Below are 14,591 nucleotides of genomic sequence, written 5' to 3'. Positions count from 1 at the left end.
ATACATATATATTCAATAGAAAATCGAATATGTAAGTCTACAGCTTATGGGAGAGATCATTCACAAACTTATAGCATGTGTACCCATGCCAACCTCCTCCCTACCAGCCTCAAAGGACTAGGTATCCCTCTTCCTTTTCAAATCAAAAGTCCTTTTTTAAAAAGAGAACAGATATATTGAAATATAATTCACATACCATAAACTTCACCTATTTAAAGTATACAATTCAGTGGTTTTAAGAGTTATGTATGCAAGCATCACCACAATCTAATTTCTTCTCCTTAAAATGAAACCCTGCTAATGGTTATGGTGTTAATGATGCCTTTTAACCCTGTTGCCAAATCTGTTGCCCCCAGAATACAACAAGGATGCCAGCCTGTTAAACCAAGCACGCCACTGCCTGGGGACAGCCAACTGACCTGGAGTCTGCAAGATCCTTCCCCATGTGGGAAGGCCACCCTCCCCTCCACAGCCCCACACTTATTAGGGATTTCTGGACCCAAGGGTAGGGAGGACGATGACCATGTCCAACTTGAAGCAGCTACAGGGGCACGAGACCTTTGCCCATTGTCCTTTATAAGATTATAAAAGGGTTTTAAGTCTGAGAGGGGGGAATTGTTATAGAGCGGGGGTCCCCCCACAAAATAAAATAAAATAAATCCTGAACCAACCAGCAGTCACTCCTCATTACCCGTGCACCTAGCCCCTCGCAACTACTATTTTTGGTTTCTATGGATTTGCCTATTCTTCCAAGTCAAATTTTCCAATCGAAAAAATTTCACTCCAGTGCTTCTGTTTTCTGTATTCTTTGCTCTCTTTCAGCTGTTCCATTCAGTGTTTTTTGGTTTTTGGTTTTTTAAAAAATATACAATTTTATCATGGGATCTGAATCTGATCAGCACTCCTGATCCACCTACCAGTTTAAAGGAAATACCGAGGACAGAACACGCTAAACTACACTACAGAGATGCAATAAGCAAAGGATTTCTCTTTAGGACATACAATGTTGTTTCTTCAATTAGTAAGTTGTAAGGGAAAAAAGGAGGGAGGGAGACAGAGAGGAATAGATAGAGAAGGGACATTTTGTAGACTGTAAAAGACACATCAATTTACTATTTAAATTACAATTCAAACAGACTGTACACACACACACACACACACACACCAGTTAATGGGGTAGTCTGGAAAGATAGGAAGATAACAGCATACTATTCAAACTCTCCAAATACACAGATAAAAACATAGAGCAACTAGATAGCAAAACACAAAACCCATGACAACATTTATAACAAAACTAAATCACAAGGTATCTGCAACAAACCTCAGAATACAATACCAATGCAATGGCCAAAGGCCTACACAGTAGTGTCCGTGTGAGCAGAGTAAGAAATCCTCAGTGGGGCTCCATTAAATAGAAATCAGAACAGGGTAATCACAAAATAGTCAATAAGGAAGGCACTGTAGGCCAATTTGAGAGCAGCAGTTGAATGGAGGAGTTTCACCCTCTTTGATACCAAGTGAGTGCAAGGGACCTACAACAAAGACTAAAAAGGTTACAACAATCTAATTCGTATAATTTCCACAACTGATATTCAAGAGAAAATGACAAATATTGAAGAGAGGCAAAGAATATACTGACAATAAGAGTATCTGGAGAAAACAATAAAAGCAAGGGAATAGAATAATATTAAATGCTATAATTAAAGAAAATGTTCATAAAATAAAATGAAAACAAAAGACTATCAAGCCAGAATGACAAATACCAAACATTCTAATAAAATTCAAAGAAAAAGAATCTTTTAGACAGCTGAAGAAATATATATCATATTTTTCAACAGCAAGGTGTTATGCTAGAATTACATATATTTAAGAAATGGAAAGAAAAAGTGAGTCAAGGATTTTTGTATTCAGCAAACTTATTAAATTCAAATATAAAAGTCGTCAATTCAGGGCTTACTAGTTCATGAGCACTTCCTCAAGGAACCACTAAAGAACAAGCTTCCGACCATCAAAATGACTAGAGAGACATTGCCATAAGGTCTGGTGAGCATTAACTATTTAGCTATCTGCAGATGTAAGACTAAATGACAGCTAAGAGGGAGTATAGTGTATAAATGGGTATATGCTCCCCACTGTGAATCAAGTGTGACTATTTAAAAAAATGGGGCGAGAATAAAGAGAGCATATGCAAAATTATTTTTTAATGTTTTCAGTAATCACATTATGGTATTATTTGGCACTGCTGAGCAATGTAATATGAGATGAAATAAAGCCAATGTGCAATTATCACATACACTAACATTATCATCTCTTTCATTCCCTATGTCCTTAAGAATCAGAATCAGTGTGAAATAAAGGGGACTGAGATGTAATGGAGAATAGGTTTAGTAAGATTTGAATTGGAAGTATCAATATGAATTCATTAAGTATTATATATGTGTGTCTCTTAGCTCTCGCCATTTAAAGGACTAGAAAAATGACCAACGTAGTAGCAATGAGCATCCCAGCTCCCAAGTGGAGCCTGACATATAATTCTCCCTAAAGAAAACCAGGGCTTCTTAGAGAAATGGCTGATTCTAGGTATAGGGCAGAAAATGTACAAGATCAACTTGGAACATCTTGTTGTACCAGATTACAAAGAAGTTATCAAAGACTGTTATGATCATGTCAAAAGGACTTCAACATCAACTAGAAGAGGCTCCCACTGGCCAAAAATGGGACAATTTAAGATTCAATAGTGATAATAAATTGCTATGTATGAAACCCATCAAACATGTTTAAATTCATCAGTTCACTATGAATTTTTTTTTTTTTTTTTTTGAAAGGGAAGACCTGTTCACCTTGGGAGAAAGATAGAAACAAATTCATGATCTTGAAAACCTGAGGTCAAGCATTTATTCTGCTTTACTATATGAACTGTACCTTCAGGTAAACAAACAGAAGAGGGGTCTTTATATAAAAGTAGTGCCAATAGTAAATGAAAAGAAAGGGATAGAATTAGAACAACACTAATTGCAACCCACAAGGAATTGATAGATATAAGCCATAAGTGTGTTCACATCACAAAGAAAGAGATAACCAAACTTCATGTACCTCTTAACGGAAGAAACACCACTATTGCCAAAGGATTTAAGACTGAACATCATTCTGATAAAGCTTTTGAATCTTACTGCCAAATTACAGGAAATACAGAAAGCAGAGGAAAATACGTTGAGATGCATATGACCATACAATCCACAAAATCTAGACAATGAGAAAGTTTATAGGTCCAACAGCCTCATTTCTTCAACTGAAGTATAAGGAAAATAATGAGACAGGGGAAAGCTATATAAAAAAGACAACAACTATTTTTTTTAATGGGCAAGACTAAAATGCATATTTAAGTGATAAAACTATTTACACATGCAAGTCGTCGTCGGCAGCCGTCCGTCTCGAGAGACGATGGTGTAGCTTCTTAAGAGTCTATCTGCACCGCCGAGAATGGCTGTGCAGTCCGACTCGGGAGTGACACGGTATCTGTCTCCTCCCGTGTTGAATCGACATCTTGCGATGAAGCTACAGAGCCTGGGCAGGGTGATATGGAGGGTCTGCTGTTGCCCATGCAGCAGACCCCCCCTCTCTTCGCAGCTGAAGGATCCAAGGGAAAGACGGAGTCAATACAGCTTGGCTTCAGGTGCGCCGCAGGAGTTGCCGGTGTTGACTACAACGTCAAACCGCCTTAGGGACTCCGGCTCCGGATTTTCTGTCGGGGTTTACTCCCTTAGCCTTTCCCCTGAAGAGGTATGCTGCAAGGCAGCGGAGGTTTTTTGGAGTCAGAGTTTTCCTTCTCTGATGTACCCTGACTGGAAGATCGAACCAGCGACACTTAGCTCGCAGGCCGACGCTCAATCCATTGAGCTAAACCAGCCAGGGCTCTACACATGCAAGTAAGTACTAAAAAAGTCACGAGAATGGTTATTTACAGGGGAGAGAGAGGATCGTGATTGGGATGGGACACACAGTAGGGCTTATGGGGTTCTACTTTTCTTGATCTGGTGATGGTTACAAGTGTTTGCCTTAAGGAATCCGTTAGTTGCCCTGACTGGTGTGGCTCAGTGGACTGAGTGCCAGCCTGTGAACCAAAAGGTTGCAGGTTCAATTCCCAGTCGGGGCACATTCCTGGGTTGCAGGTCAGGTCCCCAGTTAGAGGCATGCGAGAGGCAACTGATTAATGTATCTCTCACATATCGATGTTTCTCTCCCTCTCTTTCTCCCTCCCTTCCCTTCTCTCTAAAAATAAAAATCTTAAAAAAAATAGAATTCATTAGTGATACATTTACTTTTTGATAATTTTCTGTATCTGTATTTTACTTTACAAAAAATTACAACAAAACATAACATTTGAAACAACTATGAATTTGAATACTTACTAGATATTTGATATTAAGGAATTACTGTTAGTTTTCATAGGTATAATAATCAAATTGTAGATGTTTTAAAAAAATGTCTTTTAGATGTAAATACTGAGACGTTTATAATGAAAATGCTAGGATGTCTGGGATTTGCTTTAAAATAATATAGGAGGAGGTACATATAAAATAAGATATGCCTTAACTTGATTCATGTTGAAATTCAGAGATGGGTACATTGGAGGCTTATAAATGAGCCATCTACTTTTATATTTAAAATTCTCTGAAATAGAGCGTTAACTAATAAAAGAAGAGAAACAGAACAGTTCAAGCACACCTTTGATTACTTACACAGGTTTAGTCCTTAGCCACACTTTCTTACACTCAGCCCAGCCTTCTCAGGAAGGGGGCCTTACACATGACAATATCATATTAATACAAAGGAGAACTCAACGTACATATGTACCCCTGGATCGTACTGTAGTTCTTACCTGTAATATAACAGATGAGTGACAACCACCCACCTAATCACCAAGCCAGCACACTAAATTCATCCTATGCTCTTCTTATTCCCTTTCTACCTAATTAATCTAATTCTATCAAATCTAATCTAAGTCGGGTCTTGTCCTAAATAGCTCTTAAATTTAACCTCTTCTCTCTGTTCCTACTACTCTAGTTCAGGCCCTTATATCTCTCTGAGACTATAACTAGGACCTTATAACTGCTCCCCGTTGTGCTGTCTAGAGGCAATCTGATCCTTCCTCCATATGGCCATTATGGAGATCTTTCTACATAAATCCAGTCATGTACCTATTCTGTTTAAACCTGGTGGTTGTGGTAAATAGTAAATACTTACTGAATGCTAAGTAAGTGCCAGTCAGTGTTCTAAGTAATTTTATTTTGGAAAAGAATCTACCAATTCCCATTTGCTATATAGGTTTCCATGCAAAGCCCACTCTATGCTGATTTACCCCTAAGTTTAGTGCATTGAGATACAAATGGCTAGTCATGCATAAGTTTATATCATTAGTACAGGTTAGGTGACAAAAGTAAATAAGAATTGCTAAAAATAGGAGCACATGAGTTATTTGGAAGGAAATGTGTATGGGGTTTTATATTTATGCTAAAAACTGGATAATAGCATAAAGTAAATAAAATTCTTGACTCAGTGTTTATATACTTTCAAAAGTCAGGAAGAAAGCAGGCTGTTCTTTTTCATGTAATTCTAGTCTTTTTAAAAAAAGAGAGCAATAAAATAATCATAGGGTAGTTTGGGGTGATTGCTTGGCTAATTTACCCTCTACATTCATACATGGATACTATTTAAAGAAAAAACTAAACACAGTATTTAAGTAAGAACAACTAGACTTAAAATACTGAAGAACATATTCCTGAAACATAAATACAAGACTACAAATAAGAATTTTATAAGATGAGTTCAGTGCATGAATTGATAATAAACTTGAGAACTGTGGTTAAATATCAACATTGGTTACCTATTTATTAGTTATATATTTTGAGCAGTTTATTTCATTTAACTCTGACCCACAGTCTTCATCCATCAGAAAAATGGGGACACAAATACTGGTCTCACAAGGATATTGTGAGGATTAATGATATAGCATGCATAAAACATTTGGTGCACTCTAAGTGATTTTCCTCTTCATGAGCACCAGAATTTTCATAACCAATACAAAACTGAAGGATGATACTCAGTATTGGCTAAATCAAGAATTTAAGCTTGTTCTTTGAAAAGTTGGTAGAGCATGTGCCAAAGCGTAATCAACAATGTCTCTACATTAAAATTCAATAGTAGTTAGAACAGCCAATACTTGCTGTACACAGATAAAAGAGATGTGGTCCTAGCAACCCATTCTATAAAAACTTCTTTGAAAGTTAAGGTAACAATGACTCTAGTAAAAATAAAGAAAAAGAAAAAGAAAAAAAGCATTAAAAGGAAAAGGCTATATAAAGGACTCACTGCAACTCAACAACAACCCCCAAAAACCAACCCAATTAAAAAATGGGCAAAAGAATTGAATAGACATTTCTCCAAAAATGATATACAAATGGTCAATAAGCACATAAAAAGATGCTCAAGATCACTAATCATTAGGGAAATGCAAATCAAAACCATAATGATATACTACTCACACCCATCAGGATGGCTATTATCAAAAACAAAACAAAAACAAGAAGTGTGAGGATGTGGAGAAACCAGAATCCTCGTGCATCGCTGGTAAGAATGCAGCATGGATGTAGAAAATATTATGGTGGTTCCTCAAAAATTTAAACATAGAATTACCATATGATCCAGCAATTCCACTTTTGGATCTATACCCAAAGGAACTGAAAGCAGGGACTCCAACAGGTATGTGTACACCCATGTTCACAGCAGCAATATTCACAATAGCCAGAAGGTGAAAACAATCCCAACATCCATCAGCAGATGAATAAGTAAAACAAAATGTGGTACATACAGTATATATAATGCAACCTTCTTCAGCCTTAAAAAAGAATGACATTCTGAAACATACTACAACATGAATGCACCGTGAAGACCTGATGAGTGAAGTAAATCAGGCACGAAAGGGTTAAGTGTTATTGTACGATTCCTCTCCCTAGAACAGTTGGATTCAGAGAGACAGAAAGTAAAACTGGTTACCAGACATACGGGAAGTGGGGAGTTACTGCTTAATGGGTACACAGAATTTCAGTATGGGATGGTCAGAAAGTTCTGGAGATAGTGGTGACAGTTGTACAGTCATTTATTTCTCAGTGGTTCTTCTGGTTTTGAACTTATGTTTGTTGTCTTTTATGCTTAAATGTTGATGGGTTCATGGCTTTGTTAGCCAGTACAGCTCTATAAAATAAGATGCTGTGGTTTTAGCATTTCATCACTAATTATGGCTAAAACATCAAACTCAATACAAAAGGGGTCATGCTTCTAAATAAAACAAAATCTCTATTCTTCCTTCTTTAAATCACTGATATTGTCACATCTAGTTTATTACAACTGCTGCAACACTTGGAAAAGGTGTGCCTTCTCTTGACAAAAATAGTTCAGGAATGCTTGCGTGTTTAACCATCCTAAAATGAGAATTTAAAATAATACAAAATTTACTTTTCTAATTTAGTGAATAATTTTAAGTAAACTTAATACCAGACTTGTTTAAAAAACTAAAATTGTTGTAAAAATGTTACAAAAATAAATGCCAAAAAATGCCTATATTTTCACACATCTTCTATATGCTTTAGTTTACATTAGACAAATTAACCTTAAAATGTCACGTTATAAAAATTAATTCAAAATGTACTGAAGACCTAAATATAAGAGCAAAAACTATACAACTCTTAGAAAAAATATATAGGCATATCTCTTTCTGATCTTGGATTTGGCAATTCCTTTTAGATATGACACCAAAAGCATAAGTAACACAAGGGAAAAAACCCAGATAACTTAAACATACTCAAAATTAAAACACTCTGTGCTTCAAAGGACATCATCAAGTAGGTGAAAAGACAACCCACAGAAGTTTTTTGCAAATCATGTACTGGTATGTGTCTTGTATCTATAATATATATTTAAAAACTCTTACAACTCAACAATAAAATGACAAACCAAGGGATCTGAACAGATATTGGTCAAAGAAGATATACAAATGGCTAATAAGCACATGAAAATTTTCTCAATCTCATCAGCCATTAGGGGACTGAAAATCAAAACCCTAATGAAATACACCCACATAAAAGAGACAGGTAAATGTTGGCAAAGATGTGGAGAAATTGGAAATCTGCTGGTGAAAATACAGAATGGTACAACCACTCTGGAAAATAGTCTGGTAGTTATTCAAAAGGTCAAAGAATTACCATATGACCCAGCAATTCTATTACATACAGGAGAAATAAAAACTGATATTCATATTAAAAACTTGTTCACAAATGTTTATAGCAGCATCATTCACAACAGCTAAAAAGTAGAAATAACTCAAACGTCCAAATAGACAAAATGTGGTATATCCATACAATGAACTATTACTCAGTAATAAAAAGGAATGAAGTACTAATGTATGCCACAACATGGGTGAACCTTGAAATTAAGCTAAATGAAAGAAGCCAGTCACAAACTCAACCAAGGCAGGAGTCCTGTTTCCTTGATATTAATTCTCCAAGTTTCTGCCTGAAGAACTGTCTTTGGTTTAATTTCTATGTGTGTAGAGATGAGATGGGAGGTACAAGGGGATCTGGAGGACTGGGAGGTTTAGTTGGCCCAGGTGCTCCTTGGGTAGTTTTCACTTCACTGCCCTCATTACTTCCTCCACCAAACTCATCCTTGCTCTTTATACCTGTCAACTCTAAGCCCGAGCCTCTCCATGTCAGTGCGGGGGAGAATGGCTTCCAACTCCATTCCTGACTTCTGTGCATATGTTGTGATGTAGATTTCTCTTCTTTCACTTGTCTTTCATTATAATCACACTAGTTTACATCTTCTAATTGGAAAAATCTATATCTCTACCACTCTCTACAGCACTTTTAGAGATTTTTTTTCTTCTTATTATTTTTACATGAAAATGTCAATAGGATTTTAGGGGGTAGGTGTAAACATGGTGTTCAGTTTATCATGTTAAACTGAAATCTTCCTATTTAAATCTTAAATTGATAGAGTTTACATACTTTCTCAGAATCTGAGCTCTTTAAAACACCAAGACCCTCTTTCCAAACGGCATAAAATTTGGCCACAGGATGTAAACACTATAACCATAAATCAAACAAAAGAACCAGCAGGAAGCACTCTTCACCAAATAAAACCAAGTTGAGAAATTAAAAAATAAGAAAATAAAACTACTAATATAGTATAGATTGAAAAGCACGTTACATTTTAATGAAAATTTCATTTTAAGTATTCAAAAGAATTGTGCCCAAAGAATAAAAGAAAAAGTATTTCTCTTTCCAGGCACTTAACTAGAATTCATAACCACTATCTTTTTAAATTTTCCTAACAATAACTTATTTTTATTTACAAAATAATATAAAACTAAAATATGTGGTATAAAATAATATACTGCAGGTATAACTTATAATAAATGCATTCTATTTAAATAAATTATATATATAATAAAAACCTTATTTCTCATTAAAATGAGTCAGCCAGAATGTTTAAATCAGCAGGATAATTTAGTAATTTGATAAAATAATTTAGGGAAAAAAAAAACACTCACTTTTCCTGTACATATGTACCATTGTGTATGTGTCTGGAAGGTGATGGTTGGGAGGGGAGTTGAGATGGGAAATAGATATTTATTCCTTATGGGCCTTTACTCTCTCCCTCTGTGGGTATGTCACCTTGGCCTATGACCCTTTACATGTTGATGAACTACTTAATACTGATATTATCACTTAGATAACGAATAAACTTCTTGAACTTCATAGGTCTAAAACAAAACGCAATCCCTCTCCAAACCTACTAACAACAATAAATGTAAATGGCATCAATCTTCACCCAGATGTTCATGCAAAAAACAAAACAAAACAAAACAAGAACCATCCTTTATTGCCCCCTTTCCTCCATTCAATCTATTAATAAATCCTGTTGGCTCTACCTTCAAAATTAATTAATTTTTTTTCCATCTCTACTACCAAACCACTGCCCCCTACAATAGCCTTCTAATAGATTTCCCTGCTTCTGTCCTTATCTCCTTAGAATCCATTTCAGCAGCCAGTGTAAATCAGATCATGTCATTTCTCTTCTTAAAACCCTCCTTAAAAATAAAATCCAAGTTCCTTACTGTGACCTCTAAGGCCTTGCATGATCTGACCGCTGCCTACCTCTCCATCCTCAGCTCCTATCACTCTGCCTTTCTCACTATCTCCCAGCCACTGTGCTTCCCCGATACATCAACCTGGTTCCTCATTTAGTTTTGCATTTGCCATTCCCTCTGCCTAGAATCCCTGGCTTCCCCACACCACCAGGCTATTTATGTGCCTGACTTCTTTGCATTCAAATGTTATCTCCTTAGAGAGGCTTTCTCTAAGGTAGCCACAGTGCTGGCAATAATGCACAAACCACCTATCACAGTCTAAAATGAACTTGTTTAGTGTCTACCCCTGTATCAATTCTTTAAGGGCAGAGACTTTTCTTTCTTGTTCATTATTCTCTCCAATACCTAGAACACAGCAACACTTAACAGCTCTTCAAAATATGTGTTGAATGAACAAACTTCATAGACACCATTAAGCGGTACAGATATTAAGTATACATATTTTTACTATTATGAACTTATAGTTTCAGTGATAAAATCTTAACTAAATTCCAAGAGAAAAAAGATATTAAGGACCAGTAGAAGTCCCAAAGACCTATCTGGAAGAGATGCATTTAGAAGACACCATCAGATTCTGTCCAAAGGTAAAAAGAGAGAGTGAACAAACATCTTCCAGGATCAAAACCTCATGCAAGACCAGAAAGGGAGTTTTCACAGCTCCTTCCACAAGTTCTGTGAAATGAAGCCCAGTGGATCAGAATACAGGGAAAAAACTAATGAGAATCTCTCAATGGATCCTTCACTCACCAAACAAGTTCTTCAGAAACTGACTTGCTTCTGCAAAGGACCTTCACCAAGAGACAGTTGTGTAAAACATACCTCAAGTTGTACTGTCCAGTAGTAAGATGAAGATAAAAAGCTTGTGTATATCTACATATATTGATGTATAAATCCCTAAAGAAAACCAATATAAATATTTCCATATATTAAATCAACATATGAGATATTGAAGATTATTAGTCTATGGTTGAGAGTTGGCTTTTTTAACCTGAACACTTGGGAAAAGGGAAACAAAGACTTTTTGCAGCACTATAGAAAAATAAAGTTGGATGAAAATAAACATTTGTTAAGAGTAATAAAAAATACATGCAGTAATTTTTGTGGTTTGATTGGGGAAATGGATTCATTACAGAAAAATTATATTAAAGAAAAAGAAGAGAACAATAAAACCCACTGGAAATAAAAGCCACTGAACCAGATGCAGAAAGACAAAGTTGAATCAACGGTTATACCAGCAAATTTAATCTAGCACTTTTAATGTGATCTTTAAAGGCCTTTTTCTTATAAAGAAGAAACTAAAGAGAATCTTATTTTTATATTGTTTGCAGTACACAGGTGCCACCAATCATAACCAATGAATAGTTGTTTTTAGGCCTTAAACATTGCTAAAGACATCTATAAAAATTTACACTCCTATCCTTTCCTAGGAAAACACAAAGACCAGTATGAGTTGGAAAGTGTAATTTCCATTACAGAGAAAAGCACATTTGTTATGTATTTCTATATGATACAGCAGTTCCTCAGACATGATTTTGTGTTCACAACAGTTAAGAACCAAGAAGCAACAATAAGGGACTGCCAGCCAAGATGGAGGCCTAGACAGACACGTTGTGTCTCCATCCACAACTAAGAAAGAATACCCCTACCTCAAACTAGAGACAACCAGAAGTTCCAGAAAACTGAGCTGCATGGAAGTCCAACAAACAAAGATATAAAGAAGAAATACAGTAGTCCCTCTCTATATCACAGTTCACTTATCGCGGCCTCACTGTATCGAGGGATTTTTGAATATACAGTGATCCCTCACTTATCACGGGTATTATGTTGTAGAACCCCCGTGACAGGTGAAAATACACGAAGTAAAAACCTTACATTTATTTTAGTATTTACTGTACAATACTGCAAAATTCCATTATATACTAAAAAATCCGTGATAAATAATTAAATATATTTTTAAAAATCCCGCGATACAGTGAGGCTGCGATAAGTGAACCGCAATATAGAGAGGGACTAGTGTATTATATTTAATTATTTACAGTGGATTTTTTGCTATATCGTGGGATTTTGCAGTACTGTATAGAAAATACTAAAATAAATGTAAGATTCCAACTTCTTGGATTTTCACCTATCGCGGGGGGTCTAGAACGTAATACCCACGATAAGTGAGGGATCACTACTCATCCAGACAGGGAGGAGGGGCGGAGCTGGGATGGAGAGGACGCGGTCTGTTGGTGGCAGCAGCAGCAGCAGCAGCGGTGGCAGTGGCAGGCCGGTGGAAAGAGCAGTCACACGTTTTAAAAAGTTGGGAAGGACACCTGGGGAGTGCTCCCAGCACCAGACTAGACCCTGAAGCTCACAGTTCCAGTGCCAGGGAAAATGAAGCCTCATTGCTTTTGACTGTGAAAACCAGTGGGGGTTGGGATGGAGGCAGAAACTGCCGGTCTCTCAGCAGAGTCTGCTTGTTTAAAGGGCACCCACGGACCTAGAACATCCACAGACCCACCCACTCTGGGAACGACGGCTAGGGCAACAGCTAGAGAGGTGCCAGTCCCACATGGAAGTGGGAGAAGTACCTGGAAAAGGGGGTAGTGCTGAGCAGGCAACATTGTTCCCTTTCGGACCCCTCCCCCCTACACAGTGCCACAATATGGTAAAACGGGTCACCCTGTACTGATGAATACCTAAGGCTCCACCCCTTACAACATAACGGGTACAACAGCTCTAACTAAGACACAGAGGCAAACAAACACAGGAGCCTGTCAAGATGAGGAGACAGAGAAGTATGACCCAAAAGGGTTAACGGATTAAGGTTCCAGTGGGAGAACTAAATGACAAGGAGTCAGCCAACCTAACAGATGCAGAATTCAAAACACTGGTGATAAAGATGCTCACAGGCTTGACAGATATGCTTAAGTACGGCAAACACATAAGGAAAGAAGTAAAGCCTATGCTAAATGAAACAAAGAAAAATCCACACAAAACCAATGGTGAAGGGAAGGAAACCGGGGTTCAAATCAATCATTTGGAACATAAGGAATTAAAAAACAGTCAATGAATACAGAATGAGGAAACAAGAATTGAAAAAAATGAGGAAAGGCTTAGGAACCTCTGGGACAACTTCAACATGCCAACATCCAAACCATAGAGGTGCCGGAAGGAGAAAAGGAAGAGCAAGAAATTGAAAAATTATATGAGAAAATAATGAAGAAAAATTCCCCAAACTTGGCGAAGGAAACAGACATACAAGTCCGGGAAGCACAGGGAGTCCAAAACAAGCTAGACTCAAATAGGACCACACCAAGACACATCATCATTAAAATGCCAAAGGTGAAAGATAAGAGAGAATCTTAAAAGCAGCAAGAGCAAAGCAGAGAGTTACCTACAAAGGGGTGCCTATACGACTATCAGCTGATTTCTCAAAAGACACTTTGCAGGCAAGAAGGGAGTGGCAAGAAATATATTCAAGGTGATGAAAAGCAAGGACCTACAACCAAGATTACTCTATCCAGCAAAGCTATCATTTGGAATGGAAGGGGAGATAAAGTGCTTCTCAGACAAGGTAAAGCTAAAGGAGTTCATCATCACCAAGCTATTATTATATGAAATGTCAAAGGGACTTACTTAAGAAAAAGAAGATCAAAATTATGAACATTAAGATGGAACAAACTCACAACTATCAACAACTGAATCTAAAAAATAAAAACAAAATGCAACTAAGCAAAACAGAATAGGAACAGAATCATAGGTATGGGGATCATTTGGAGCATTATTAGCTGGGAGGGGGAAGGGAGAGAAATGGAGAAGTGGTGCAGGGATTAAGAAGCATAATTGGTTGGTACAAAATAGACAGAGGGAAGAATCATATAGGAAAGGGTGAAGCCACAGAACTTATATGCACGACCCATGGACATGAACTAAGGGGGGTGGGATTGCTGCAGGGAAAGGGGGTACTGGGCAGAAGGGGCCAAAGAGGAAAAACTGGGACTACTGTAACAACATAATCAATAAAATACACTTAAAAAAATACAATAAAGAAAAAAAAAAAAAAAGAACCAACAAGCAAGCAACAAAAGCCACTAAGAAACTAAAGCAGAGCCATGTCAACACAATACACTTTTTAAATATATAGTCCAAGGTCCTCACTCAGAGCCCATTCACTTTTATTTTAGACTGAATTCTAACACAAATGGCCATCTTGTTTCCCAGTGCCCAGCAAGTCAGAGTCAGCAAACTAGAAAATGTAAAAGATAGAAAACTATTATATTGAGAGCAAATGACTTAACAGGAGAAAGGAGATGGAAATACTATTGAAAAAGGAAATTACAAAATCTTAGAATGAAAAATAAAATTTAAAAGCATAATTGGCAAGATTTTATTTAAAGTA

At 36.8% G+C, this 14,591-nt stretch overlaps 1 protein-coding gene across 9 annotated transcripts in view; it reads right to left on the bottom strand.

Moving 5' to 3' along the window:
- The window catches only part of TFDP2 (transcription factor Dp-2), a 184,240-nt gene that overhangs the window by 24,764 nt on the left and 144,885 nt on the right, over positions 1–14,591 (bottom strand). The gene's annotated exons all lie outside the window — the stretch shown is intronic.

This window comes from Furipterus horrens, unplaced genomic scaffold (assembly GCF_987537825.1).
Source record: "Furipterus horrens unplaced genomic scaffold, mFurHor1.1.pri manual_scaffold_7, whole genome shotgun sequence".
In the NCBI taxonomy this organism is placed as follows: Eukaryota; Metazoa; Chordata; class Mammalia; order Chiroptera; family Furipteridae; genus Furipterus; species Furipterus horrens.
This window is presented reverse-complemented; position numbering and strand designations above follow the sequence as displayed.